The following is a 25542-nucleotide window of genomic DNA, read 5'->3' as shown; positions in this document are numbered from 1 at the left end:
ATGTCCCCTCATGTCTCCTAATGGCACTGCAAGTCCATCTGTAAAGGTCCCCCCCCCCCCCCCCCACACACACACACACACACACACACACACACACACACACACCATGACCCTAAACAACCCACTTGGTGAGCTTGAGTAAGTGTGTGACTGTGTCTATGTTTGGGGCTGTGTGTGTGTGTGTGTGTGTGTGTGTGTGTGTACATGGCTGTGAATGGGCCATCAGCTTGCCCTTGGAGACTGCTGGTCATTGAAGATCTGTCCATGTGTCCATCTGTGCACCGCAGGCTGAGCAAGTTTAAGTGTGTGTCTGTGTGTATGTTTCCTCCACATGTCTCAGTCTGCCAGCCAAGATCCAGTTTGAAACACCCTGGTGCCCAAGAGAGAGCTGACTAAGCTGTGTGCAGTATCAACATCAAATGTGCGGGCGTGCTTGCGGGTGTGCGTGTGTGTGTGTGTGGAGGTGTGTGATTTGTTGTGAGAGAATTAGAAGACGAGAGGAGAAGGGTGAGTCAGAGAGATAGATAAAACATAAGAGAGTTGCACAGAGACCAGGATGCAGTTCACCCTGCCGACGGTTACATCACATGGTACTTGTTGTCATGTCTTCTTCTGTCGCATCAACTTGTTGAAGGTACACTGAACTGGTTCAGTGAACTGAACTGCCACAATTGGGCTAGCACCAGAAGCATGTGTTGATTTGTCTTTAATGAAATATATGATTCTGAATCATTTACTCTCATGTGATGTCTAAGACATTGTGTATTTTTGTGACCTACATATTTATGCAAATTATAGTTATATTGCTAGTACAGCTAATGCTAATTGTAATACTGTTATTCCAGATGTTTACAAAGGAATGACTCTTTTTACAGTACTGTATATTTTATTTACTTACTTGATTTGTGATTTGTACTGATGTATAATACCATTAAATTGTGGTTAAATCAATGAAATGTCAATAATAATTACAATAATATGAATAGTAGTAGTGGCAATAATAATATTATCATTAATAATAATAATAATAATAATAATAATAATAATAATAATAATAATAATAATAATAATATCATTAATAATAATAATAATAATAATAATAATAATAATAATAATGCCATCTACTGGTCATGGGTGGATGCAGGCATGCACATTGCAACACATGCTTCAGTTGAGCTCAGGCAGTCGGAGGCTTCGTTGTCATGCTTCTGCCATGGAAATCATTTGAGTAGTATGTGTTGTTTCACCACTATATTCTGTTATTCTGAAGTTTGCCTTGCCGGACACCTTTTGTTCCATCTCTTGTGGAGTTTTTGTAAGAATAAACATTTTTTGCACCCACATGCCTGTCTGTCTATGCTTTGGGGTCCAACACTCAGTAGGCCTTAACATTATCGTTGTAAAGTTTCAGCTTTCACAGTCAAAGCAAATGTAGAAATAAGTCTTCAGTAAAACCAAGAAAAGTCAAACCTTGTGTGTTAATTGGAGGACATTTGGATGTTAGCTGGACATAAGTGCTGCAAGGACAGTACAATAATAAATTCAACTAACTGTTTTGTTTTTTTTGTTGTTGTTGTTGTTGTTTTGTTTTGTTTTTTACCACAACTTCAAAGAGGGGTTTCTTGAAGAACCTTTCTGAGACTTCCCTCAAGGACAGATAAATACCCCTCTCTTCAGTCCCGGAGTGCCTACAAGGGGCTGTCCAGTGACCGGGTTAGTCAACACAAAGAGATCATGCAGGCTGCACTCAGAGAAACCCAGGAGGTTACAAGTGGTTACCTCATTAACGATGTAATTACATTTGATCCTTGACTCTAGTCGACCACAGCACCCCAAAATACGCACTTTAGTGAGCGGTGCATGGCGGTGAAATTTGTGCCATGCAAGTTGTGTGACGTGAGTAAGACATAAAAACAGAACCAGATGGAAGATTTTAAAGGGGGAGGGGCAGCAAAAACTCTGCATCCTGATGTGGCCACTTCAGCCAAACTCAGCAACTTTGTAATTCAAACAAACTTGCGATTTGAGAGTGAAGGTAATGTACCAGAACAAACACCAGATGAAGACACTGAGACGGGTCAGCTTGCTGTACAAGGTCAAGATGCCATGACATCAAAACAAAATACTGTGTATATTTTTGCCTGTAAAGCACTGCTCATGTTTATGAATCAAGCCAATAAGATGTGTGGTGGTATGTCACATAACCTGTATGATACAAATAAGAGCTTTGCAAATTGTACGTTGCGATGGCCACTCAATCTGGAACCCTTAAGCATGACAAACAACTTCTGGGAACAGAAAAGCTTATTTATATGCAAAAATAAAATTATTTATGCCTTAAGAAATGAGATTTAAGAAATATTATATGACCTCGCATGAATACCAGAAATGATCAGAATATCCACACAAAACTGACTCAAGTTTCACAAAAAAGTTAGTTTGTTATTTATCATTTAATTCATTTTATTTATGTCATGACTCCTGTTTGTGTTGTTCCTTGTTTCTCATTTCTGGTTTTTGGGGTTTGATTCATGTCTTTTTTTGTCTTGTGTTCTGTGTTTTGTTTTTCCATGTCTTGTGTCTCATGTCTTGATTTTTCCATGCCCTCATGTGTCCTTTAAGTTTCTCCTGTGTTCTCCCCTCTGGCTCCCTCTGTCTGTTGTCTTGTTCCCTCCTGGTCTGTTCCTCTGTGCTCCTCCCCCTCATTATCTCACCTGGCTTCCTTCCTCCTCTCTCCTCACCTGTGCCTCGTCATGTCATTAGTGTCTGTGTATTTAGTCTCTGTGTTTCCCCTCACTCTTTGTCTGGTCATTGGATTCTGTCTTGTGTATTCTGTTTGCTGTATTCTGTCTTGTGTTTGTAGTTTGCTGCTCCATGCTCCATGCTCCATGCTCCATGCTCCATGCTCCATGCTCCTGTCCCGTTTGGTATGTTTTTGGTTTTGAGTTTTCCATGTTTGATTTGAACTTTGCCTTTGCCCTTTTTTGTCTGCCTTTTGTTTTTGTATTCAGCTTTTTAATAAAGCTCGCCTTTTGTTTGTTCCCTTATCTTTGCCTCCCGAGTTTACTGCGTTTGGGTCCACCATTCCCTTCCATAGACATCCCTTTTACCCCAACCTGACAATTTAATGTTAATACATATACTTGAGTCAGTATCTCCAGTCATTTAAAACAGTGTTGACAGTACTTAGTTTTCATAACCACAAATATTCATACAATGACACAGATAATGATCCGTTTTATTCTGTTTTTGTGTTCCTTGGTTTCAGATGTCCTTGAATGAAGCTACTGTGTGAGAGCAATAGATATGTTTCAAAATGTAATCTACCAATAATCAGGTGATGAATGATTATGTCTGACTAGTCCATTCAAACAGGGGCTGTTAATATTAATAACCATTTTGTATGTAATTTGTGTTATTTAGTATTTATAATGTATTATTTTTTTACATTTCTAATTAATGTCTTGCCCATTTTCTATACTGTGCAACACATTTTATAAAATTTTGCAATAAGAACTGATTATTGACTGAAAATCTTGTGGACAAAGCCACCCTGATGTCACCCATAGATTTCTAATACCTATAAATGAAGCTCAAAGTGAGTGACACTGCACGTTGTAATCTTGGCAACACCAGACTCAGTCTAACTCCTGGCTAATTAAAAATGGGTAAAGAGGCAAAGTGTGGGTGGATCTAAAGTGAGCTTAGTTATTTAAATGAGCCACCCTAGCTGCGACCTACCAAGCTAGCTAAGGCTTACAAGATACAAGAAAGAGAAGCAAATTTATCCTGAGTGAGTTTGATCGTGTGATCGTTTGTGTTTACTCATGTTACTCGTGTGAGTTTGATGATGGGCTTATTTTCCCAAAACAGCCAGAATACCCTACTGTACATTAGCTGCAAGCTTATAGCAAGCAACAATGAGTTCAGCTTTATCTCTGACAAAAGGTTGCCTTGTGGAACTTACTCATTTTAGACCTAAAACTCCATTACATGGCCTTGACATGATATTTGATTTAGTCTTGATTGTTGCTGGTTTTATCAAGCTATTATTTTAAATGTTTTTGTTTGTTTTGTTTTGTTTTTTACTGCCAACAGATCTCATAAAGAGACCAGCCCCAGAAATGTGGTAATCTTTCTCTCAATATTCTGACTTTACTACTCGGTCCCTGGCACTCAGACCTGAGCCCACTGATTCCTTCTGAAGATGTTACCCTATCTACAATACATGTACAGGGCATTTCCAGATAATTGAAGATCAGGAAAATACTTTTTCTCTTTTTGTACAAGCTACGGTATTAATAATAAAAGACAGAAGATGATCAAAGCTACACTGGCCTCTATGACTCTCTGACAGACCCAAAATTACAGCATGGTGTGGTCATTCTTGAAGTATGTTAGGGTTTAGACTTGTTGAGGAAGTGAAGAAATATTCATGGTTATTTTAGAGAACACATAAGTAAACTGTTGAATTATGATGGTGCACAAACTATAGATTGCAAACATTAAGGGGTTGCAGATTAATCTATTATGAAATTAATTTTTAGGGATTCTGGAAGGCCTTTTTTCCAAAAAAGTCTTCACAAATATGTAGTTAATAATACAAAAAGTAATATCTTTAAAAAATCCGTATATTCTGGAGGAAATATTGGATTGGTAGTGGATTATTTTCAGCCATGAATTATCTCTCTAAAAACACGTGCTTGGACCAGTCCATTGTTGTCTTGGGCTTCACATGATTAGATTTGTTTGTCCATAACACAGGTTTTTCCTGTCTGCCTCTTTCCAATGTGTGTTTTTACCCATCTTAATCTTTTCATTTTATCGACCAGTCTCAGTTGTAGCTTTTTCTTTTCACTCAGCCTTTAAGGCCAGCATCCTGGAGGCGCCTCTTAATGGCTGACGTTGAGACTGTTGTTCTGCTGGTACCATTTAATGAAGCTGCCAGGTGAGAACCTGTGGGGTATCAGTTTCTCAGACCAGAGCCTCAGATGCGCTTGTCCTTTCACTCAGTTGTGCACCAGGGCCTCCCACTTGTCTTTCTATTATGGCTTGAGCCAGTTTGTGGTACTCTTTGAAGGTAGTAGTACACAGTGTTGCATGAGATCTGCAGTTCCTTGGCAATGTCTCATATGGGATATAAAACTGTTGAAAAAACAAGCATCGTAAAGGATCAAAATGAGAAAAAAAAATGAATGGGAGCACTGTCGTATGCACAGCAGATGGTGACCAAAATCTATGATTATGTTTATCCATCTGCATGAAGATAACCTAACCTATTTTGAATGTGACACTGTTGAGCTGTTTGGTGTTGAGTCAAACTGATTTCCAACAACATAGCCTAGTAACCGTCCACACTGGTATCAGCTGCATTAATTAAAAATATTCAAACATTGGTTCAGGGCTCTTAATCGAGAGGACAGTGCTTGGGAAAAGAAGTTTGGAATCCTGTGAATTAAAATGCATATGCGGCTCCAAAGCCTGTAGGTGTGATTTAATTTTTAATGTGTTTACAACTTATTGCACAAGCACCAAATGTTGTGAATGCAGTTTCCGTTAATGAGGTCTGGACTGGGGCTGTTTACAGAAGTCCCTACTAGGCTTGAGATACAATAACATGCGTGTGTGTGTGTGTGTGTGTGTGTGTGTGTGTGTGTGTGTGTGTGTGTGTGTGTGTGTGTGTGTGTGTCTGCAGTGCACTAATAAGTCGATGTCAGAGTTCAGTTTGGAAAAGGTTACACTGACCAGCACGGTTTTAGGATCCCATGAATATGAACAACATACACAGTTGCAGTCTTTTTCCGAAATGTACAAGCAGGATTAGTCATGGCCAGGTTTTTGTGTATAGCCACTTTCCTCACTGGAAACACACCACACTTAACTTTTAAAACCTTTATTAATACAACAGAAAGATGCAGTGTTTCATCCTGGACTGTTTTGAAAACAGCTGGATCTCTCCTCTGTTCAGCTCATTCCCATCACAGCTGACAGTTTCTGAGCTCACAACGGTGGCCACTCCAGAAATGTCAATCGGTGTGGCCAGATGCGACCACTGAACATCTTAGAGTAGCACACCAAAACCAAAAGCCAAGCTGAATTCAAGGCATTATGTTATTCTGCCGTAGTATTACAGGTTGGTATGGCAAAGAGCAAAGGAGTCGCCTGCTGATACACTTTGATTTCTTATTTTACATTTTTGATATGTCAAGTACAGTATCTGTATACAGATGTTTTAGGCAAGTCATTGTTCTTAAAATAGGCTGTAATCATAAACTTTATCTGTTTATCTATCAGATAAACAGATGAAAAACTGTATCTGCCTTAAAGTTTATTGTTGTTGTCCTTCTCCTTAAAAAGACAAATATACAGCTTATTTTGAAGGAGCAAATTTATTGTAAGGAATAAAACACCACCCTGACAACTGCTGTGCACGTCAGTTTACGATATATTACTTGGTGCTATGGTTAAACTTTACATCAAAATGACGACTGAAAATAATCAAGTATGACATTACATTCTGAGGTGATATTTTGAGCCGAAGCGCCAAAATAGATTGTTAGGACCCCAGCTTGTTGGGGAAAGGGGAAATAACATAAGGAACCAGATGGAGTTGGTTTTACAAAAATGAAATTGGGTTTTAATGAGGAAGGTAAATTTGAATATGAATCAAACAGGATGAAACTAAGGTAGGAGGATGCTATTCCCAAATAAAAATACAAAAACCAAACTGAAGTCCGATGTATCAAGACCAAATGTATCACAACAGTTAAATACTGGCTCAGGGCAACATGAGTCAAACACAAAACAAAAGGACTGCTCAAAATATGGGACAGTCAATCTACAGAACACAAGCCTTAGGCACCGATAAGCAGGGAGCCAAAGGGGCTAACTGCTCATACCAAACCACAGTGCCCTCGAGTGACTCTCGGCTGCTGATTTTTAACAGGTGTGATGGTGACGAGCTGGAGCAGGATTGGGGCAGGTGACTCGGAAAAGGGCAACCCAATCACAGCGCAGAAGGGCAGGCTGACCGAGGCAGGCGGATGGATAGGGAGAGGAAGACCAGGCAGGAAACAGAAGCACCAATCAGAAGCAAGGGCTGGCACACGCAGATCAACACACTAGAAAGGCCACCAACATGATGAAAGTCGTGTCATGACTGTCATCTTTGCCATGGCAGGTAGCATTTGGTGTGTATGGGGTGAGAAGAATAAGCGCAACCTGACTTAATCCATCCCAGAATCATTAACAGCAAGGGAGACATTCCTCTATACTTTGTCAACAGAGTACAAAGAGTGCTTTAAAGTGAAGGGCAGATAGAAAGTGTACAGGATTGTGTATTGCCATAGGCTGTTTTTTAACTCTCTTAAGGAGACTTCTATGGTTGTTTTAAAGACCTTCAGATATAGTTTGGAATGAGTAAAATGCAGTGTAAGTTCAGTTCATTTTGCCTGGGTTATCAGTTTGATGGAGTATACACTCAATTCTTCAGGTCTGGGAAAAAAGGTAAGGTAAAAGCACCTTTGAAAATTGAAAATAGGCTTGCATTTTTCTGGTACACTTCTGATTTACCAACCACTCAAAGCACTTTACAACACCTGCCACATTCACCCATTCACACACACATTCATACACTGATGGCAGAGGCTGCCATGTGAGCTGGCAAATTGCTCATCAGGAGCGATACGGTGCTACCTGCCGAAAGAACCCCGAGATATTTCTAAGCTCATCCATTCACACTCACACAGCCACCAAGAGAAATTTGGGCTTCACTATCTTGCCCAAGGACACTGGGGACTGAACCACTGACCTTCCGATTAGGAGTTTGCTCTACTAGTCACAGCCGCCCTCGTGACAACCTGCCACTTTTATTTCAAGCATCCACCTTTTCAGTAATAATGCCAAGTCACACAGAAGGAGAGAAAGAGATGGAGGCAAGAGGTGAGAAAATACAACAATGCAACAAACAATCTAAAAGAGTGATAGTGCTTCTGTCCTTTTAAAAAACAAGCATCCGTTTCCAGAATGAAGTGCATCACTGAATAAATCATTCTCAGGTTAATAAAGTTGTCATCCATTTGATTTTCTTGAGGAAAGAGGAGGGCCAGAACAGGAGAAAGCAACAGCAGAAATATGACCCCGCCAGCATTATCTCTTTATTTTATTGTTTCCACAGAGGTCACTGTGAACACAGCTCCTTCCTCATTTTTCTCCAGCCTTTCCTATAAACTTTTTTTCTGATTGTAAATCAAAAACCATAAGACTGCCAAAACGAGCTAATGTGATAGGCAGTGTAGACAAAGTGAACAGGCAGTGCCACAGATTTCGTCCTGTCTCTGTTCCTATACCCTGCTGTATGTGTCATCACAGAACAACTCATTTACATTGGCTTCTTTGCGTGCAAAAACACTGCTTTACAATTGCTGTCGCACTGTAACGCTTTGTGGTATGCCGGCTGCTTGGACAGCAGACAAGATAGCCCTTCAGAGGTCAATGCCACCCAAAGGATGCTCACGCTCTCTTTAGGGGACTTACATGTATTCAGTTGTCACTGCCACAGCAGAGCAGCCAACAAAAGACTCTTCCCACCCTGGACACCATCGGTTTGACCCATGCCCTGTGGTGGGCTCTTTAGGTCTATCAAATCACAGACAAACACACTCAAGAACAGCTTCTACCCCAAAGTCTCAGAACTGAACACTGTTAAACTGTCTAGCAGCACTAGAATGCTACAGATACATGTATACATTAAAGTAGTGAGATCAGTTTACACAACTAAAGGTATTAACATTTCATAATTTAGTTGATTATAAGATTGGACAAATTATCATTTTTCTCCTCTGTTGACCCTGATGCTTTATTGACAGGACAGCTTTGAGAGATGACAGGAAACAGGGCTGAGGGTGAGGGGGGGATGACGTGAAGCAAAGGGTCACAGGTCAGACTCGAACCCTAGACTGCTGCAGCGAGGAAGGCCTCGGTAAATGGGACGAGCGCTGATGCAGCTGAGCTAGGGCACTCCAGATGACACCTTTTTGGATGAATTAGAGCAGAAAGTGCTAAACTTACTGAACAGTGCATTTCCTGTGACTAGCCTACTTCTGATATAACAACCAGCTTCTTTATAAATTGAAGGTACTAATGTTTTTCTCCAAAGGTACAAATAAATGCAACCATGAACAAAACTAACTCCCTATTATTTCATATGGCTGAAGAGACATAAAACATCAAGTGATCAACATCATTTTAATTCTGCGTTGCAAAGTCAGTTTCTATTGTTCTTGGTTCATTATTTCACATCACAGTACTGTGTGCTGAGACCAGGCCCTATCCTGGAAAATGGGGAATACTGAGTTGTCATTGCACATTGATAATATTAATTTAAATATTTATAAATTTATATTTTTTTATAGCATGGACAAAGTGAGCTGTTCACGACAGGCTCTAACAAAAACAGAAACATTGCAGCCGATTGTGAGCCGTAGTTGCCCCAATAATCACACCTACTACTTTGGCTGTCGCAACTACATTGTCCTTAGGCTCCTTAGAGAGTGTAGTTGATAGTCCGGGCGGTGGACCAGCAGCAGGGCAGCCCTGTGGTTGCCAATGCTGTGGCCAGCTAGCTCACCTGCTTTCCTAACCACTCCAGCAGCAAAGTGACTCCAGAGGATGAGTGACCAAGTGGATGACCAAGAAAGAAGTTCATACGTTCTCTAGGAAAGATGTGAATCCATCTGTAGGTCATCACACTGCACTTCAAAACAAGTTTCATGTCTTCCTACTCTCTTTATCTGTATCCTTGACTTTCCATTGCTTTGCTTTTTTACTGCCCTCTCTCTTGCAGCGCTGCCTTTTGTATTCTGTGCTTGTTTTATTGCTTCTCCACTTGATGTGGCCGGTTAATGATGCATGTATGCGTCTGTTCAAAGGTGTGTTTGAATGTATGTCTTCTATATGTCTTTTGTGTAAGGGAAATGGGCCTTTCTGTTTCCATTTTCCCCTATACACACGTATCTATGGATGCATCCTGGACTCCTAGACATGATGGAAGCAAAACTAGGGTTATTTCAGAAGGATCCCTACAAGTGGATACATTTGAGTTGGAAGTTGGGGTGTTTGGGTATAGCGTCTCCCACTGGGCGCAGGATAGCCCCTCTGTTGGAGTTTCAGCTCTGCAGCCCCAGGACAAGATGGCTGTGTCAGTAACTTGCTGCGACAGCCACTCAGCCATGGCTGCAGACAAACGTCCCAGAATCCTAATGGTGCTGAGCTCTGAGAGTTGCTGAGAGTGGAGACTGTTTTTTTTTTCTGTCAGTCTTAGTTTTATTTTCTTAGATCAGCCTCATCTTAGTCACTGGTCTATTACAATTTTGTCACAGTAGTCAGGTTTCCATCCAAATATCAAAATTAAACAACATTTTTAGAAAATCTAAATTTATGTGCATTTCTATCCACTACTGTAATGAGATTATAATGACATGGTTCATCCACCAGTCGGTGGCTCTTATGCAGGCAGGTTCCATTATGCTATTTTATAGGAATATGGCTTAGAGATGATGTAAGAAACAGGCACGTTAAGGTGGCTGGTATCTATGAAAAGAAAATGCTTTCAACTGCATGCCATTTTAGTTATAGATGGAATGGAATTATATACATGTATACATATAGTAAAAATCTCCACAGTCTGATCTTGCATTTAATATTGCAAAGCTAGTGTGCTATTGAAGAGTACAGTCTGAGTTAATATTGGTGACCATTTACATTACAGGTAAATTGTTGGCAGATATGCTGCATTAAATCCACAATACTGAGAGTTACACTGTAATTATCCTTTCAGCTCATCTCTGAGCCTGTGGCCTGGAGTCTAAAGAATAGGGATATTTTTGAAATGTAAATCAATATATTCAGCACACAATTGCAGTGTTGTTCAGGGACTTCTCAGGGAATGAACAATGATGGAAAGTGGGGAAGGACACAATAAATGGTGGAAGAGTTCAAATCCTTTAGATTATCTTCCCAAAGATACAAAATAATCTTTTCAAATGACCTAAATCAGTTGTACTAAAATCACAAAACACAAAATGTCTATAAAGTCTCTCTGACCCCATATTGCCTCTGGTCCAGTCCATCTGTTGTTTCACTATACGAGTCCAGAGAGAAACTAAAGCACCAAAATCAAATGAAGGGGAAATCTTTGTTTTTCTAAACTGGACCCTATGTTTACATATTTTGGTGTGCAAATGATTCAAACCTATCAGAAGTTTTGGAATCTGACCAATATTTCACCCCTGCCAGCAGCCAAGACATGGCTGAAAAGGCTGCAATGTAATCCTTTAAGGCAACTCCAGTGTCCAACGTCCAGCGTCACTAAAAGTGATTGTTTTTGCCAATGCTATGCTGAGATTGTAATTCTAAGGATACACAATGGGGAGAGACCTTTTTGTTAAAGAGTGAGATCCTTTGTGAAACCAGAAACACTCACTCAAGTCTCACTCAAGGAGAAATCTTTTTCTGAAATCTTGTGAGAGTTAGTCTAATGATTGATGATCAAATACCTTTGATGAAGAGTGAAAAACTATTAACCATAACTAAAATATTATCATCTTTGGACATGCTTTTCTTCTGAAATTCTCCTGTTACGCCTTTTCTGATCAAGCTCACATCCTCCCTAAACATTCTAACAGATCCAGCATAAAGCAGGTAATGACAAGAAACCAGGAACAGGATGATGTAGATATTTAAAAAAGCTAATAAAGGTGACTAGAGAAAAGCGATCATTTAGCCACATGTAATACATGTTCTTTTCGCCTTGAAGGCTCTGTGGAAATCTGGCACTCTCCTGGACAAAGTTAAACTGTTCACAATAACATTCATCTGGCAGAAATACTAAATCACATTTTTATGGTGTACAAATGGTATTAGTTTGATGAGTCCACACTGTTTGACAGACAGCTTTCACAGCAGTGTTCACAAACGAACCCAACCTGGTAAACACTCCAGAGTTAAAACCAAACAGATGTGGTGAGGGTGAGACAAAGGGGGTCTCACAAACATTTTAATAATGTAAAAGCCTTATGATCAGTGCTTGAAGTTGGCCAGTACTGATCTGTACACAGTACTAGCAGTTTTACATGTTATAGTACAGCATATGATTTTGTAATTTTTTTCTTGCATACTGACACTTTCCACAAGCTTATGATACTATTTTCTGCAAGGAGACTCTGAGGTAGAAGCACGGCACAGCACCACCAGCTTCTTTATTCAACCCCTCCTATTGATATGGGCTGTTCAGATAGAGCGTGCAGTGCTCTGTGTTTTGGTACAGAATCTGTAGTGTACTTTCCTCATCTGTGACTGTGTGTTTATGTTTTTATCCCCATAGATGAGTGGACACACACAGAGACTTACAAGATGCCTGCAGCAGAGAAACCCCTCCCTGCAGATCATCATTGAGTCTATTAGGTCATCAAGTCTATAATCTTTAAACTTAATTGATGCAGAAGAAGCAATGTCCATTCATTAGGTTATTATAAAGATCAGCTCTATGCAAAGCCCCCCACAGCCGTTCAAAGCGGGAATTTTGTGGCATTGTTCTGCCTCACCATCTGTATGCAAGTTAGAGGTGGTGTGTGGGTAAAGTGAGTAAAGTTCAACCTCTGATCCAGCAGTGGAGCTAATAACAGAGCTGCAACAGAGGTGAATTGCCATCTGTGTGAAAGTGTAAGCCAACAGAGCAGGACAGAGGTGTGACCTTCTGATGACAACAATACAGATCCTTCATGGGGTATCCCTCAAAATAAAGGACATATGTCCTGCACTTCAACCAACTGAAGCAATATTTTAAAACCAAACAACAGTAATATGGTATCAGGGGGCGTCTCTGACAATATGTGCATCTAAAAATGCTGAATTTATATGTGTAAAAATCGCAGCCACCCTGTTTGTCCCACTGAGTCTGAGTGTTAATGGTGTTTGTCCCCGGCAGCAAGAGCCAGGCAATCTACTGGCAGTGATTACAGTATGTGACTTGATTTTGAACTGAAAAAACTCACAATGTCTTTCTTCCCTTCCACTATTGTTTTGTTGCAGTTACTGTCTTTGGCAACTTATATGGAAAACAAAAAATCACCACATTTAATGAGGAAAACAGCTCCCCTCTCTGGGAGTGAGAAACATTGTACAGATGGCAGTGATGTAATGTGAAGTAGAGCAACACAGCATTTTATAACAGCATCCATATGATTATAAGCAGTTTATGGAGCCATTTGTAGATTGACAGGTGGAAACGAGGAGGAATAACAAAAAACCCACAGATCTCTATGTTATGATGTGTACAGTCACACCTCTTTTGCTTCTGCAATGCTGGGCATGCAGCATAAAATGAGACACTGGCATTATGCCAGCGCTGCTTAGTTAAGTGTGAAAATACAAAGGCGGTGTAGAGGCGAGCCTTCTTTGCAGTGTCATAACAGATACCCTGTCTGAAAAGGGCTCACGATTAGCAGAGGAACAGAACTGACCTGCGCTTAAGCAGCCAGGCTCCCTTTTGTTCCCTGCTCCCAATTAAAACAAATCCTCTTGGCAAAAATGTAGAAGCATCATTTAATAGCTGTATGAGTATCAGAGTGTATAAAGAGACAATGAAGCAAAGACAACAGAGCTTCTTTGCCACCTCATTATTGATTATAATCATGGAACAAACATCTTGTCAAGTGTGTATGACAATATCAGGAGGTTAACCCTGGAGCACACGGATCACACCTAACAAAGATGATTACTTAAGCAAATGGTTACCTGCTGTGCTGCATCTGTGGACCTATTAGTGGTGTGTGTTTTCATCATATTTCGTGTTTGGAGCAATGTCTGTGAATATGCATTTATTCCATTCCATTCAGTCTTGAGATGAAAAAAAAAATAAAAATTAGAAACGCAGGTGGAAATATTGGTGATGAAACTTACCCGTTAACGGCTGTAGTCTTCTGTGGCCGGGATGTTGAAGAAATGCAACAAGCTTCTGTTAGACCCTTAGCAACTTTTGTCCGTACGACTACCTGATGAAGACAGACAGAAAAAGACTCTTCAGTGGATGCTCTTCAACCCTTCATTTATCAAAGCCAACAATCTGTCATAATGGTTGAGGTAACACGCACACAGGCCCACACATTAACACAGGGACTGCTCTGGATGAACAGCTGTCACTGACCACAGAAAGTGGAGCAACTGGTGATTCAGTGCCATGAGCCTTTGCTGTAGCCACTGGTCTACCCTTTGCAAAGGTTGCTGTGCAGAGTATTCAACTATGATTTACAGCATTTCTCTCAACATGCGAGGTAAAGTAATATTCAGGGATCTGGAGGACCACAAAAATATTGAATACTGAAATAAATACTGAAAACAAATAATCACTGCAAAGAAATGTGCTGTATATAATAATGTTTTTAGCGTTAGTTACCTTGGCCAAGGGGGTTATGATTTCACCTTTCTCAACAAACAAAACTACCAAATAGATTTCCATAACGCCTGGACCAACATAAATCTCATTTCCTTTCAACTTCGTCACTTTCTTGAACACTGTGAGACAGGAATAGTTTTTTTTCAAATTCGCCACAGTTTTTCAGGGATTAAAAAACAGACAATTTTCATGTATGGTATCTGAGTGAGAACAAAAGAAGACTATTGGCCCTTGGTGGAGTAGGGAACTCTAGTAAGTACCATTCTAATGTAACATAAGATCTTGTATTATTGTTTGCCTTTTTAAGGTTTAATTAAGGACATCTACATATTAAGTTGCCTTTATATGTGGTCCAACACTGCTATGATACAAATAATCAGGCTTACAATTGTAATTACAATAAAATTTGTTTTGCAGTTGTTTAATCATCTTAGATATTTAACCAGTAACGATATAATGCAAATTGGAAAATGTGATTTTGCTGTTCTCTTCTGTACAGGCATCTATTGCATGTCTGTCCATCCTTGGAGCAGGATTCCTCCTCTGAGGCTCTTCCTGAGGTTTCTTCTGTCTTCTTTTTTTCCCCATGTTAAAAAGTTTGTTTTTTTCCCAACATGGCAAGTTTTCACCAATACAACCATGATGTTCTCAAGATACATATGTCAACAAAAGTAACGTTTACATTAAAGAATATAAAGCAGCAAACTTGACAAACTGCCTCATTAGCACAATGCAAGATCGGAAAAGTGGGCTGCCTTTGACTCAACACTGTCAAGTGGTATCCTTACAGTGAAGTTGGTACTTAGTTTGTGAGATGCATGGCTAGAAAGCTGATCAAAACATCATCATCATATTTCAGATATAATAATAACATATACATTTATTTTTTATTTATTTTTTTTAATCATTTTTTTTTTTTTTTTACTTGTTTTTGGCAGATATTTACTTTTTGGTCAATGGGGATATTTACCCCATTATCACCATCACTAAACAGGACATCGTCTGACTCTTTCACTTGGATGTTGTTTTTGACAATAACTACAACAACAAAATAGTGGAAGGAGACAAAGACATGGTGAGTTAATGATTTTTCTCATAATCACGCAACATAATCACCCTAACTGCCACTCAACTGCGGGAGCCACCTGGCTCTGATGCCGGGGACAGACGCTGTTCTTCAGGCAAAAATGTGACAAAGAGTTGGCAGTATCCAGTGGCTGTTCCTAGGACTGCGCTCTTCTGGACAGAGATCTCAGATATTGTTCCTGGAATGAGCTGGAGTCACTCTCCATACTGACCAGGTATAACATTACGACCACCTGCCTAATATTGTGTTAGCAGCAGATCCTTTAGGTCCTGTAACTTGCAAGGTGGGGCCTCCATGGATCAGACTTGTTTGTTCACCACACCCCACAGATGCTCGATTGGATTGAGATCTGGGGAAATTGGAGGCCAAGTCAACTCCTCAAACCTGTCGTTTTGCTTCTCAAACCATTTCAGACCATTTTTGCTTTGTGGCATTATCCTGCTGAAAGAGGCCACAGCCATCAGGGAATACAGTTTTCATGAACGGTTGTACATGTCAAAGTAACACCCACATGGATGGCAGGACCCATGGTTTCCCAGCAGAACATTGCCCAAAGCATTATACTGCCTCCGCCGTCTTGTCTTCTCCCCGTAGTGCATCCTGGTGCCATGTGTTCCCCAGGTAAGCAAAGCACGCACACCCAACCATCCACTTAATGTAAAAGAAAACATGATTTATCTGACCAGGCAACCTTCTTCTATTGCTCTGTGGTCTAGTTCTGATGCTCACATTGCCCACATGTTGATGCTTTCCGCAGGGGACAGGGGTCAACATGGGAATCCTGACTGGTCTGCGGCTATGAAGCCCCATACGCAGCAAACTGTGATGCACTGTGTATTCTGACACATATCAGAACCAGCATTAACTTCTTCAGCAATTTGAGCAACAGTAGCTTGTCTGTTGGATCAGACCACATGGACTGGTCTTTGCTCCCCACATGTATCTATGAAACTTGAGCCATGACCCTGTCGCCTGTTCAACACTGTTCCATACTTGGACCACTTTTGATAGATACTGACCACTGCAGACCAGGAACACCCCACAAGAGCTACAGTCCTGGAGATGATCTGACCCAGTCGTCTAGCCATCACAATTGCTCAAATTCTTACGCTTGCCCATTTTTCCTGCTTCTAACACATCAGTGTTGTTCACTTGCTGCCAAATATATACCACCCACTAACAGGTGCCATGATGAAGAGATAATCAGTGTTGTTCATTAGATTAATTAGATACTGTGCAGAACCCTCAAGCTTCCAGGCCACTAGTGGAGGACCCAAGCTTGGATGAGGGAGGAAAAACACAAGACTGCCCACAGGGGCGAGTGGGCAAATTTTTTATCTTCATATCTTTTGCTGGATGGCCACACGGTGAGCAAATGTTTACCTATGCTTGTACAGAACAAGTATATCATCATAGTCTTGTTCCATTGATTTCTACAAGTCTAATGTGTGCATCGCAGAATCCCTATTGAAATGTGCCCAAAAAAGTCATTTGCCATTTCTAATCATAATCACTCAGAGGAAGTTAAGAGGACACACAGCTTTCTATAATCACCAAAACTCACCACACTGTCTTGGAACTGAGTCTACCCCTCATAATTTTCATTGTTCTTATACTGTAGTACAGTTCCAAATTTACAGTTTTATACCTTTTATGAGATGGAATTATTGAATTGGCTGTCATTTCCCTTCTTCAAGGGTGGTGCTCCCGAGGTGATATGATGTATGTGTATAATTATCTTTGATATTAATTATTATTGATAGCCAAATTCAACATGAGTTTCCTATTAATGATGCATATTGCCCCAACAAGCTCATTTAAAAGAACTAGAAAAACTCTACATTATGATCAATTAATGTGGCTTTCTGCTTTCGAACTATGTGAACTGAAGTGGGAACTTACACGAGACTGGCAACAAATGTTTATTTGTGGAAATACATTCTAATGAAGACCATCATCTCCCTTCGCCATAGATAAACCCCATAGACTCTGTGTCTAATGTCATTACTGCACACAAGTTATTTTTGTTGTGATGTATATAGTGAGAAATGCCAGATAAATGTGTAAAAAGCCACTGTATGTAGAAATGCTAACAAAAGACATTACTAACAGAGTATATATTTCTGTCCCGCAGACTTCCCTCCCTGACATGATGGTCAGAGAACGACAACCACCACTGAGTGCTGGGCTAGAGAGAAAAAAAACTCTGAAGCCTGGAATTGGAAAGTGTGTGTGTGGTGATGTCTCCAAGCCTGGATGGTAATTGTCAGGGTTTGGCAGGGCAATCAGTTCCATGCCACTGAGCTCCATGTCTCGACATGTTCTATAGCAGCTCGCAGTACACACACACACACACACACACACACACACACACACACACACACACACACACACACACACCAGAAGAATGACCCCAACACCTGTTCATTGATGTGAGACTGAAGTAAGAATCCTTTTCCCTGCTGCCTTGGCTCAGAGGCACAAAGGAACAACCTCCTACACACACACACACGCACACAACACACACACACACACACACAGACTACATGACAAGGCTGAAGATCCTCTATCCCCAAATTGCTTGTGCATTCATCTCAATACATACCAGTTGAACACACAATGTAGACTCAGCATCAGCTCAGCTCTTACTCACTCTACATCACACGCACGTAGGACAGGGGCTTTTGTCCCGCAGCCAATCAGAGGAGAGGGTGGATTCAGCATATGCTAAACTAACAGCAGCAGAGACTTTGCACAGATTTGCACATAATCAAATTTTGTCCACAACTTCGCAGATCCAAGTGATCCAGACACTGTGTGAATCTAAAATCATTAACACAGGGGTTCCTCAGGGATGCCTCAGTTCACCAATTTATTTTACTTCATACACAAATAATTGTACAAGCAGTCATGCCAGCACTTTAAACATCAAGTTTTCTGATGACCATTAATGACCATTTTGGGACCAATGGACACAGACACCGACATTTCAATTTATAGTTTAGAGGTCAATAAGTTTGCACAATGATGTGACAACCATCATGTCATTGGTAATGTTAAGAAAACAGAAGAAAATATTGTGGATCCAGGTAGGAGACCACTCTTTACCACGGGTCCATGATGCTTGTAACACTCAGGTTCATTCTTTCAAATAACTGGGGGTAGATATTGACTCTAATCTTTTCTGGGATATCCATGTGAATTCTGTGTGCAGCAGGAACTAACAGTGTGTTTGGAGTGGAACAGAGGATATTGATGGTATTGTATCATGCAGCGATAAATTCCCAGACCAGGCTGCCATCCCATATCTTAGTACGCTCTCTATTAGTGAGGCTGAATTGCATGATCAGAATTGAATAGCATTGAAAGTGATGGGGGTGAGGGATCATCCAACCCTTTAACAACTTTCGGAGGAAACAGTAATCAGACAAGGTTATGTCTTATGTCTTGTGTATGTCTATGCATGTAGTGTACTTTATGTATTTTTATGCGGCAGCCTTTTAAGCTAAGACAAATGTACCACGGGACAAATAAATAAATGTGGATTTGATCCAAAAACCTGATAACTTATTGCAGTTCATCTATCTTTGCGTCAGTATGCTACATGAAAATCATACCTGGGGCCTGTGGTCACCTCACTGCTGGTCAGTTGTAAAACATTAACAGTGTGACTATTTTCATCTTGTGTCAAATGCAAACCGCAACAGACGATGAACAAGGCTCAAAATCAATGTGCAGTATAAATGCAGTAAATAATGAATCGGACTCAGGCTCCTTTTTAGAGATAAATGTGCATATAACCTTCTGTGTGGGATGAGTGTGTTGTTTTTGTGGAAAAAAAACAGTTAAAAGAAAAAAACAGATGTTTTCATTTTATATAAGATAAAATAAGAAAAATTAAAAGAAAATGACAACATGCTTTAGCAATGGCATTTAAAGTTCAGTTTGAAACAAAAACAGATATCACATGCAATTGTGCACATAACACCTGTATCTATTTTTAATTTCTCCCTTGTGTCCTTTTCCTGTGTTCTTAGCATCCTTTACTGCTTTTGTTCTCATTATAATCTATTTATTGTCCCTTATTTTTCTTACTGCTTATAATCTTTTTATCTGTTCTTAGTTAATTGATGTGATGTCGTCATTAATTCGCTTTTTATCACTTCTATTCCTTCCAATTGTCATAACTCATTTAGACTTTTCTGTGTTTTTACAGTTTGTGTTCTGCCTTCTTGTTTTAACACACCTTAGACCAAACTTCATTAAATTGCGTGAGAGTCTTGCATTACAGCAGACCTCTCTGTTCACTTACTGAGCCATCGTCCAACAGGTCTTTCAGCCACCACAAGGTGCATCGTCACACTGAGAGCAGGACCTTTGTACAGTAACACTACAATTTCAAGATTCAAGATTCAAGAGGGTTTCATTGTCATTCCAGCCATATACACAGCACACAGTGGAATGAAATAATGTTTCCCAAGAAGCGCAAACAAACAAAACAACATGGAACAACAACAACAATACCAAATGCTACATATAACTCACAGTGTAGAGTGTGAAATGACTGTGTGATTATTATTTACATTAGTTGCAACAGTGCATCAGACAAATACAAAACAGTGACACAGGAAAGCATACAACAGGGCAACAGAGATGATCAGATCAGTTGCTTAGTGCTGAGGAGTCGTATGGTCCGGGGGAAGAAGCTGTTTTGTAGTCTAGTAGTGACAGACCGTATGCTGAGGTACCTTCTGCAAGATGGAAGGGGGGAGAGAAGTCTATGTGAGGGGTGGATGGGGTCTTCCACAATGCTGGTTACCTTACGGATTATGCAGTGTGTGGTGTAAATGTCTGAGATGGAGGGGAGAGTGACTCCGATGATCTTTTCAGCCATCCTCACCACTTGCTGCAGGTTCTTGCGGTCCAGTTTGGGTGCAGTTTCCGAACAAGGTGGTGATACAGCTAACCAGGAGGCTCTCTATAGTTTCTCTGTAGAAAGTGGTGAGAATGGGGGATGGGAGGTGGGCTCTCCTTAGCCTTCTCAGGAAATGGTGTCGCTGCTGGGCTATCTTCACGGTGGAGCTACTGTTTAGGGACCAGGTTATGTTCGCCCCCCTGTGCTCAGTGTGGTGGGGTGCTGGAGGCGTTATTCCCGGTCCGGACTGTCTGGGGTCTCCCCATCAGAAAGTCCTGGATCAAGTTGCAGAGGGATGTGTTCATGCCCTTGTTGAATGCTGAACTGAAGTCTATGAACAGCATTCTGATGTCAAGTGTCCTTTTTATCCAGATTGGTGAGTGCTAGGTGGAGGGTAGTGATGATGCCATCTTCGGCGTAGTGGTTGACTCCATACTCGAACTGCAGGGGGTGTAGGGTGGGAGGCAGGTCAGGTTGAGTGGTCGGTTGTAGTCCGATGTTGTCCAGTTTATTTGACTAATACCTGGAACAATCAATACCCTCCCGTAAGGTTGTTCGCTCCTCCAGTAAATAGGACGGACCTGAGATACGACTTGGCAGCTGGAGATGTTCTAGTCCGCTCAGTGATGAGCCATAAAGCTAACACTATGCTAGCAAGATTCAAAGTCAATAACATTGCATACAGTTGACAAACAGTAAATATAATTCGACATTATGTTTTACAACAAGACTAGCTAGCTAACCAGTCATGTCATTGTCCCCAAATCAATATCAAGATTTTCACGAACAAATGATGTATGATGTAATGTTAATGTGGCCTCAGCCTTAAGTAGAGAGTTGAACAGCGAATGGGATGTGAGGTTATTCGCTTATGTGATACAATGTATCAGTAAGTTTAGAGGGGAAGTGCACTTTCTGCAGCTTGTGTGTTACAGACAATTTGACTGGAACAACTTAGTGGGTGTCCATATATCAGGGATTAATGGACACCCTGCAGCCAGTTAGAATCAAGTATTCCCCCATACCCTGGTATAAAGCCTGGTTATATGCTGTATACCTGTATACCACTGGTTAGGGTTATATCACAAGTTAATCTGGTAAGTACCAACAGTAACTTAACACATATTTTGTTTATGAACTTAGTTCACAGAAGAGCAGTTAAATTTAAATATCAGTGGAAGCAGTTATATTAACATAGTGTTTCACTACATACATGCACTTCCTGAGGAGTCCACCAGCTGAAATACGGAAGGCGGCACTTTGCCACATGTGAGCACACTGTGGTCAAATGGGCTATGAAGTCATCAGGAATATTACACGGCTCTTCCTAATTCTGTACAATGCTCCATTCACTTGAATGGACCTTCCCAACGTTCGGAGGTCAATTATTTCCATGTAATTGACCGTTGCTAAGCATATTTGACCGCTGTCAAGGAACGTGGCCTTTTTGCCTCTGATTCATGTATCCCTTAGCACTCCGCGCTCTTGACTTCGCAAGTAGTCCAGTCATTTCTCACCCCAGCATATTCGGTCACTAAACAACGTCAGCTGACCTGTAATCTACTTCATATCGGAAAAAAAAACGTACTCCTAGGCCACTAGTATGAATGAGTTTCACACAAACCTTAACATTTTTGGAAAATATGGTGATTTTGAGTCTTGCCAAAAGGCTGAGCTGTCGTCACCAGTCAAGAAAAGAAAAAGAAAAGAAAGCAGCGAAGAGGGAGAAGCGAAATGGCACAAAGTTTTGGATGACAGAGACACGGATAAAACAGAAGCGGATCGACATGAACTGAACACCAAAAAGAGCATGGTATGGGCCATGTCAGTTTTAAAAGACTGGTTAGAGAACTTGAATTTCAGCTGATGAATGAATAGTTGTGTTCTAAAGAATGTTCTGTTCAATGTCTTTGCCGTCAGTTTGGGGAACTCTATTTCTCTGCTGAAAAACACCATGAATGGTAACCAATAAATTGTAAAAAGACACACTGTGTGAGTTTTGTTTTTGTGTGTGTGTGTGTGTGCCATGTAATAAGCAGGTTAATGTATAGAATGGCAATCATATACATTATCGATATTCAGTATTTCATCAGGATTCTCAGCTTTTTGACTGTAGAGTACTTTGTGAAGATCTACCTACCTTTCATGACCATTGTATATGTAAGCTTGTACATTCCAAGGTATTTACCTGTACAATGACAATAAAGATTTTGTATTGTATCATATTGTATTGTTTTCTAAACAAGCAGGACCTGTAACCACCTCCTACTTTACATAAACAAGAGTTTTAATTCTTCAAAGGATACAAACACACAAGCTTTGACTTATGACTCAATCAGGAATCATCATTCACCAGCCTCTGTGCTGTTGACAGCAAATCAATTGCTGTTTTGCTGAATTGCGCCTGACCTTTTGTGAGAGACGCAGCCATCATGAAACTAATGACTCTTATCACAAGAGCATCAATGCTTTAACAGCACAACATTATAACTGAAGTCAACATAATCAAAATGTGCTCGCAAGAGACCTACCTAATGACCTGATAGAGGGCATATGTTTAATTGGTAGACAACTAGATACATCACAAACTGTGTTTGCCCAACTTCGATATGGCTGTCAAAACTGTTTTTTGCCCAGTTCTATCCATGTGTTCTGTCTGTGACTTGTCAGGGATATTCAGTGGTGTTCATAGAAGCCAATAGAGTAAGCACAATGTAAGTTACGCCAGTGCCATGGTATGGCTTATAGCTGCCAATTCGATGACTGTTTTTTTAATGGGTTTTGGTATTTAACGTTTGGCATTGTGTTAGTCAGCTAACTAGGCTGTGAGGAAGAAAATATACATTTGGATGTGATGTTGGAGGGGGAGAGACCTTTAACCTCCAGACCTAAAATGGTGATTCCTGTCTGTCTCCTATCCCCCTGCAGTACACATTTGCATAATACCAACTAGTTAATCAAAAGATGTCTAGACCCAATTTGATCTCTCCCCTCTTTTCCTATTGTTTGAACCTGCTATTTTGTCTCCTTTGGTCTTACTGTATAAAACGCTTGAAGTTTCATTTGCTCTGAGTCCACTTGAATGACTTCTTCAGCAGCTGCTAACAAGTTGCATGACTGAACAAGAAAGTGGTAACTGTCCAACAGCTGCTAAACTCCAACTCGTTTGGTCTTAGAGTTTGTGTTTGGTCCTTACAACGGCCGTGTTCACTTGGAGCCTGATACAGATAGGTGCTGTTTGGGCTTACTTTAGTGAGTAAAATCATCTGTTTGTCTGGAAACTATGTAAATCATCAAGGGTTCAAGCAGAGCAGCCGGACGCCATTAGACAGGATACCAGAGCACACTGTCTCCATGAATAGGATCCAGTTTCACCCAAATCAATGAATACAGTTCTAAATGAGTGTTTTTGTGCTGTAATCAGCGAGGCCTGCAAGATGTATAAAATTGAGAAAAATGTTTCATGAAAATTGGGATAGGATTTGTTTCCATAATCCTGCTGACAAATAGGCTGAACCTCCTTAGTGAAGCTAATAATTACTTTTTATGTAAAAAATGTATTAATATTCTTATCCTCAAAGAATGTGTTTCCTTATTACATGAGAAAAAGATTGCAGGATGAGGACCAGCTTCTTAGTTTGGAATAGAAATCTCTGGTTAATTTTGCATAGGCCAATAGAGCAGGACAGAGACACAACATCACCCTTGAGCATCTCAGTGTCTTGTGTTCTTGTGTCTGGTTTTTGGTTTCTTGTATTTGATTTACGTCATTGTATCATGTCTTGTGTTATGTTTTGTTTTTCCATGTCTTGTGTCTCATGTTTTGACTTTCCATGCCCTCGTGTGTCCTTTAAGTTTCTCCTTTGTTCTCCCCTCTGTCTGTTGTCTTGTTCCCTCCTGGTCTGTTCCTCTGTGCTCCTCCCCCTCATTTTCACACCTGGCTTCCTTCCTCATCTCTCTCCTCACCTGTTCCTCGTTATGTCATTAGTGTCTGTGTATTTAGTCTGTGTGTTTCCCTCTCTCTGTGTCTGGTCATTGTTTTCTGTTTTCTGTTTGCTCTTGTCCATGCTCTTCCTGAATGGTATGTGTTCTTTGGATTTTGATTTCTGGTTTCTGATGTTTGATTTGAACTTTGATTTTTTTCTTTGTACTTTGTCTTGCCTTTAAGTTGCTACTTTGCCTGGCTGTTTCGGTTGTTACTTTGCTTTTTGTCCCGTTTTGTCTGCCTTGGTTTTTTGCATTCGGCTTTTGCTAAATTAAAGCTCGCTCTTTGCTCCTCTTTATCTTTGCCTCCCGTGTGTAACTGCATTTGGGTCCACCTTCCCCTTCCATAGTTTTCCCTTTTAACCCAACCCTGACACTCAGATACTGAGACCAGCTATTTTTTTTTTTTTTTTTTGTAAGACATTGATGGCTTTGTGGTTCAAGTATTCTACACTAAACACATGTATTATGTTTTTCAACAAGGCAAGAACAATGGTGAGGTTCAACTCGTAGGTGCCTTCCTCCCAATCTGCGTACGCCCCATCCTCTCTGCCTAGCTGAGTGACACAGGCCAAAGATGTTGTTGTGTTTACCTGGGAAACTGCAACTCATTAACTGGTCTATCAGAGCCATAAGAATAAATGACTTAACCAATAGAGATGCAGCAATTGCAGTTTTGTTGGCTAATTCCAATTTGTGATTTTCTCCCTTCTATACAGTACAGGTTACCTAGCCTATGGTTCTCTTAATTTGTTAACTTATTCATCAAGTAATTCTGTCAAACAGACCATAATGCTATCCACTCTGGTGGTGGTGTAACATTACTTGCTCTTCATCTTTTGTAACCCCACAGTGCTGTCTTCTGCTTATTCTTTAACTCCCCAACCTATTTCCACACCCATATTTCCCTCCCCCTCCTCAAATATGTCATTCCTCTCCAGGGTGTTGTGTTAAGCTTCTTAAGTTTGAAAGAGGACAGCCATCCATAGATGAGCAGTAATTAGGGGGATGGCAACTGCCTCCTAATAGAAAGGCAAAAGACAATAAAAAGGGAATTGGGAGAAAGGCAGCAAATGGAAGAAAAAGGAGCTAAGAAAGGAGAAG

At 40.5% G+C, this 25542-nt stretch overlaps 1 protein-coding gene and 2 long non-coding RNA genes across 6 annotated transcripts in view; 2 read left to right on the top strand and 1 right to left on the bottom strand.

Annotated features, from left to right (window-relative positions):
* LOC119009647 (RNA binding protein fox-1 homolog 3-like) overlaps positions 1 to 13977 on the bottom strand; it is a 504213-nt gene extending 490236 nt beyond the window's left edge. For all 4 annotated transcript variants that reach the window (XM_037081113.1, XM_037081116.1, XM_037081117.1 and 1 more), the window contains exon 1: positions 13960 to 13977. The gene's annotated coding sequence lies outside the window, so the exon portion shown is untranslated. The remainder of the gene's footprint in view (positions 1 to 13959) is intronic.
* On the top strand, positions 2878 to 4327 carry LOC119009661. Its single transcript, XR_005071784.1, has 3 exons — positions 2878 to 2927; positions 3269 to 3337; positions 4099 to 4327. It is a non-coding gene; the product is annotated as an uncharacterized LOC119009661 (long non-coding RNA).
* Positions 13978 to 24498: 10521 nt separating the features above from the next.
* LOC119009663 lies at positions 24499 to 25094 on the top strand. Its single transcript, XR_005071786.1, has 2 exons — positions 24499 to 24535; positions 24922 to 25094. It is a non-coding gene; the product is annotated as an uncharacterized LOC119009663 (long non-coding RNA).
* Positions 25095 to 25542: the final 448 nt, after the last annotated feature.

Source organism: Acanthopagrus latus, chromosome 20 (assembly GCF_904848185.1).
Source record: "Acanthopagrus latus isolate v.2019 chromosome 20, fAcaLat1.1, whole genome shotgun sequence".
Classification (NCBI taxonomy): Eukaryota; Metazoa; Chordata; class Actinopteri; order Spariformes; family Sparidae; genus Acanthopagrus; species Acanthopagrus latus.
Note: the sequence above shows the minus strand (reverse complement) of the source record. Positions and strands in the feature narration are given on the sequence as shown.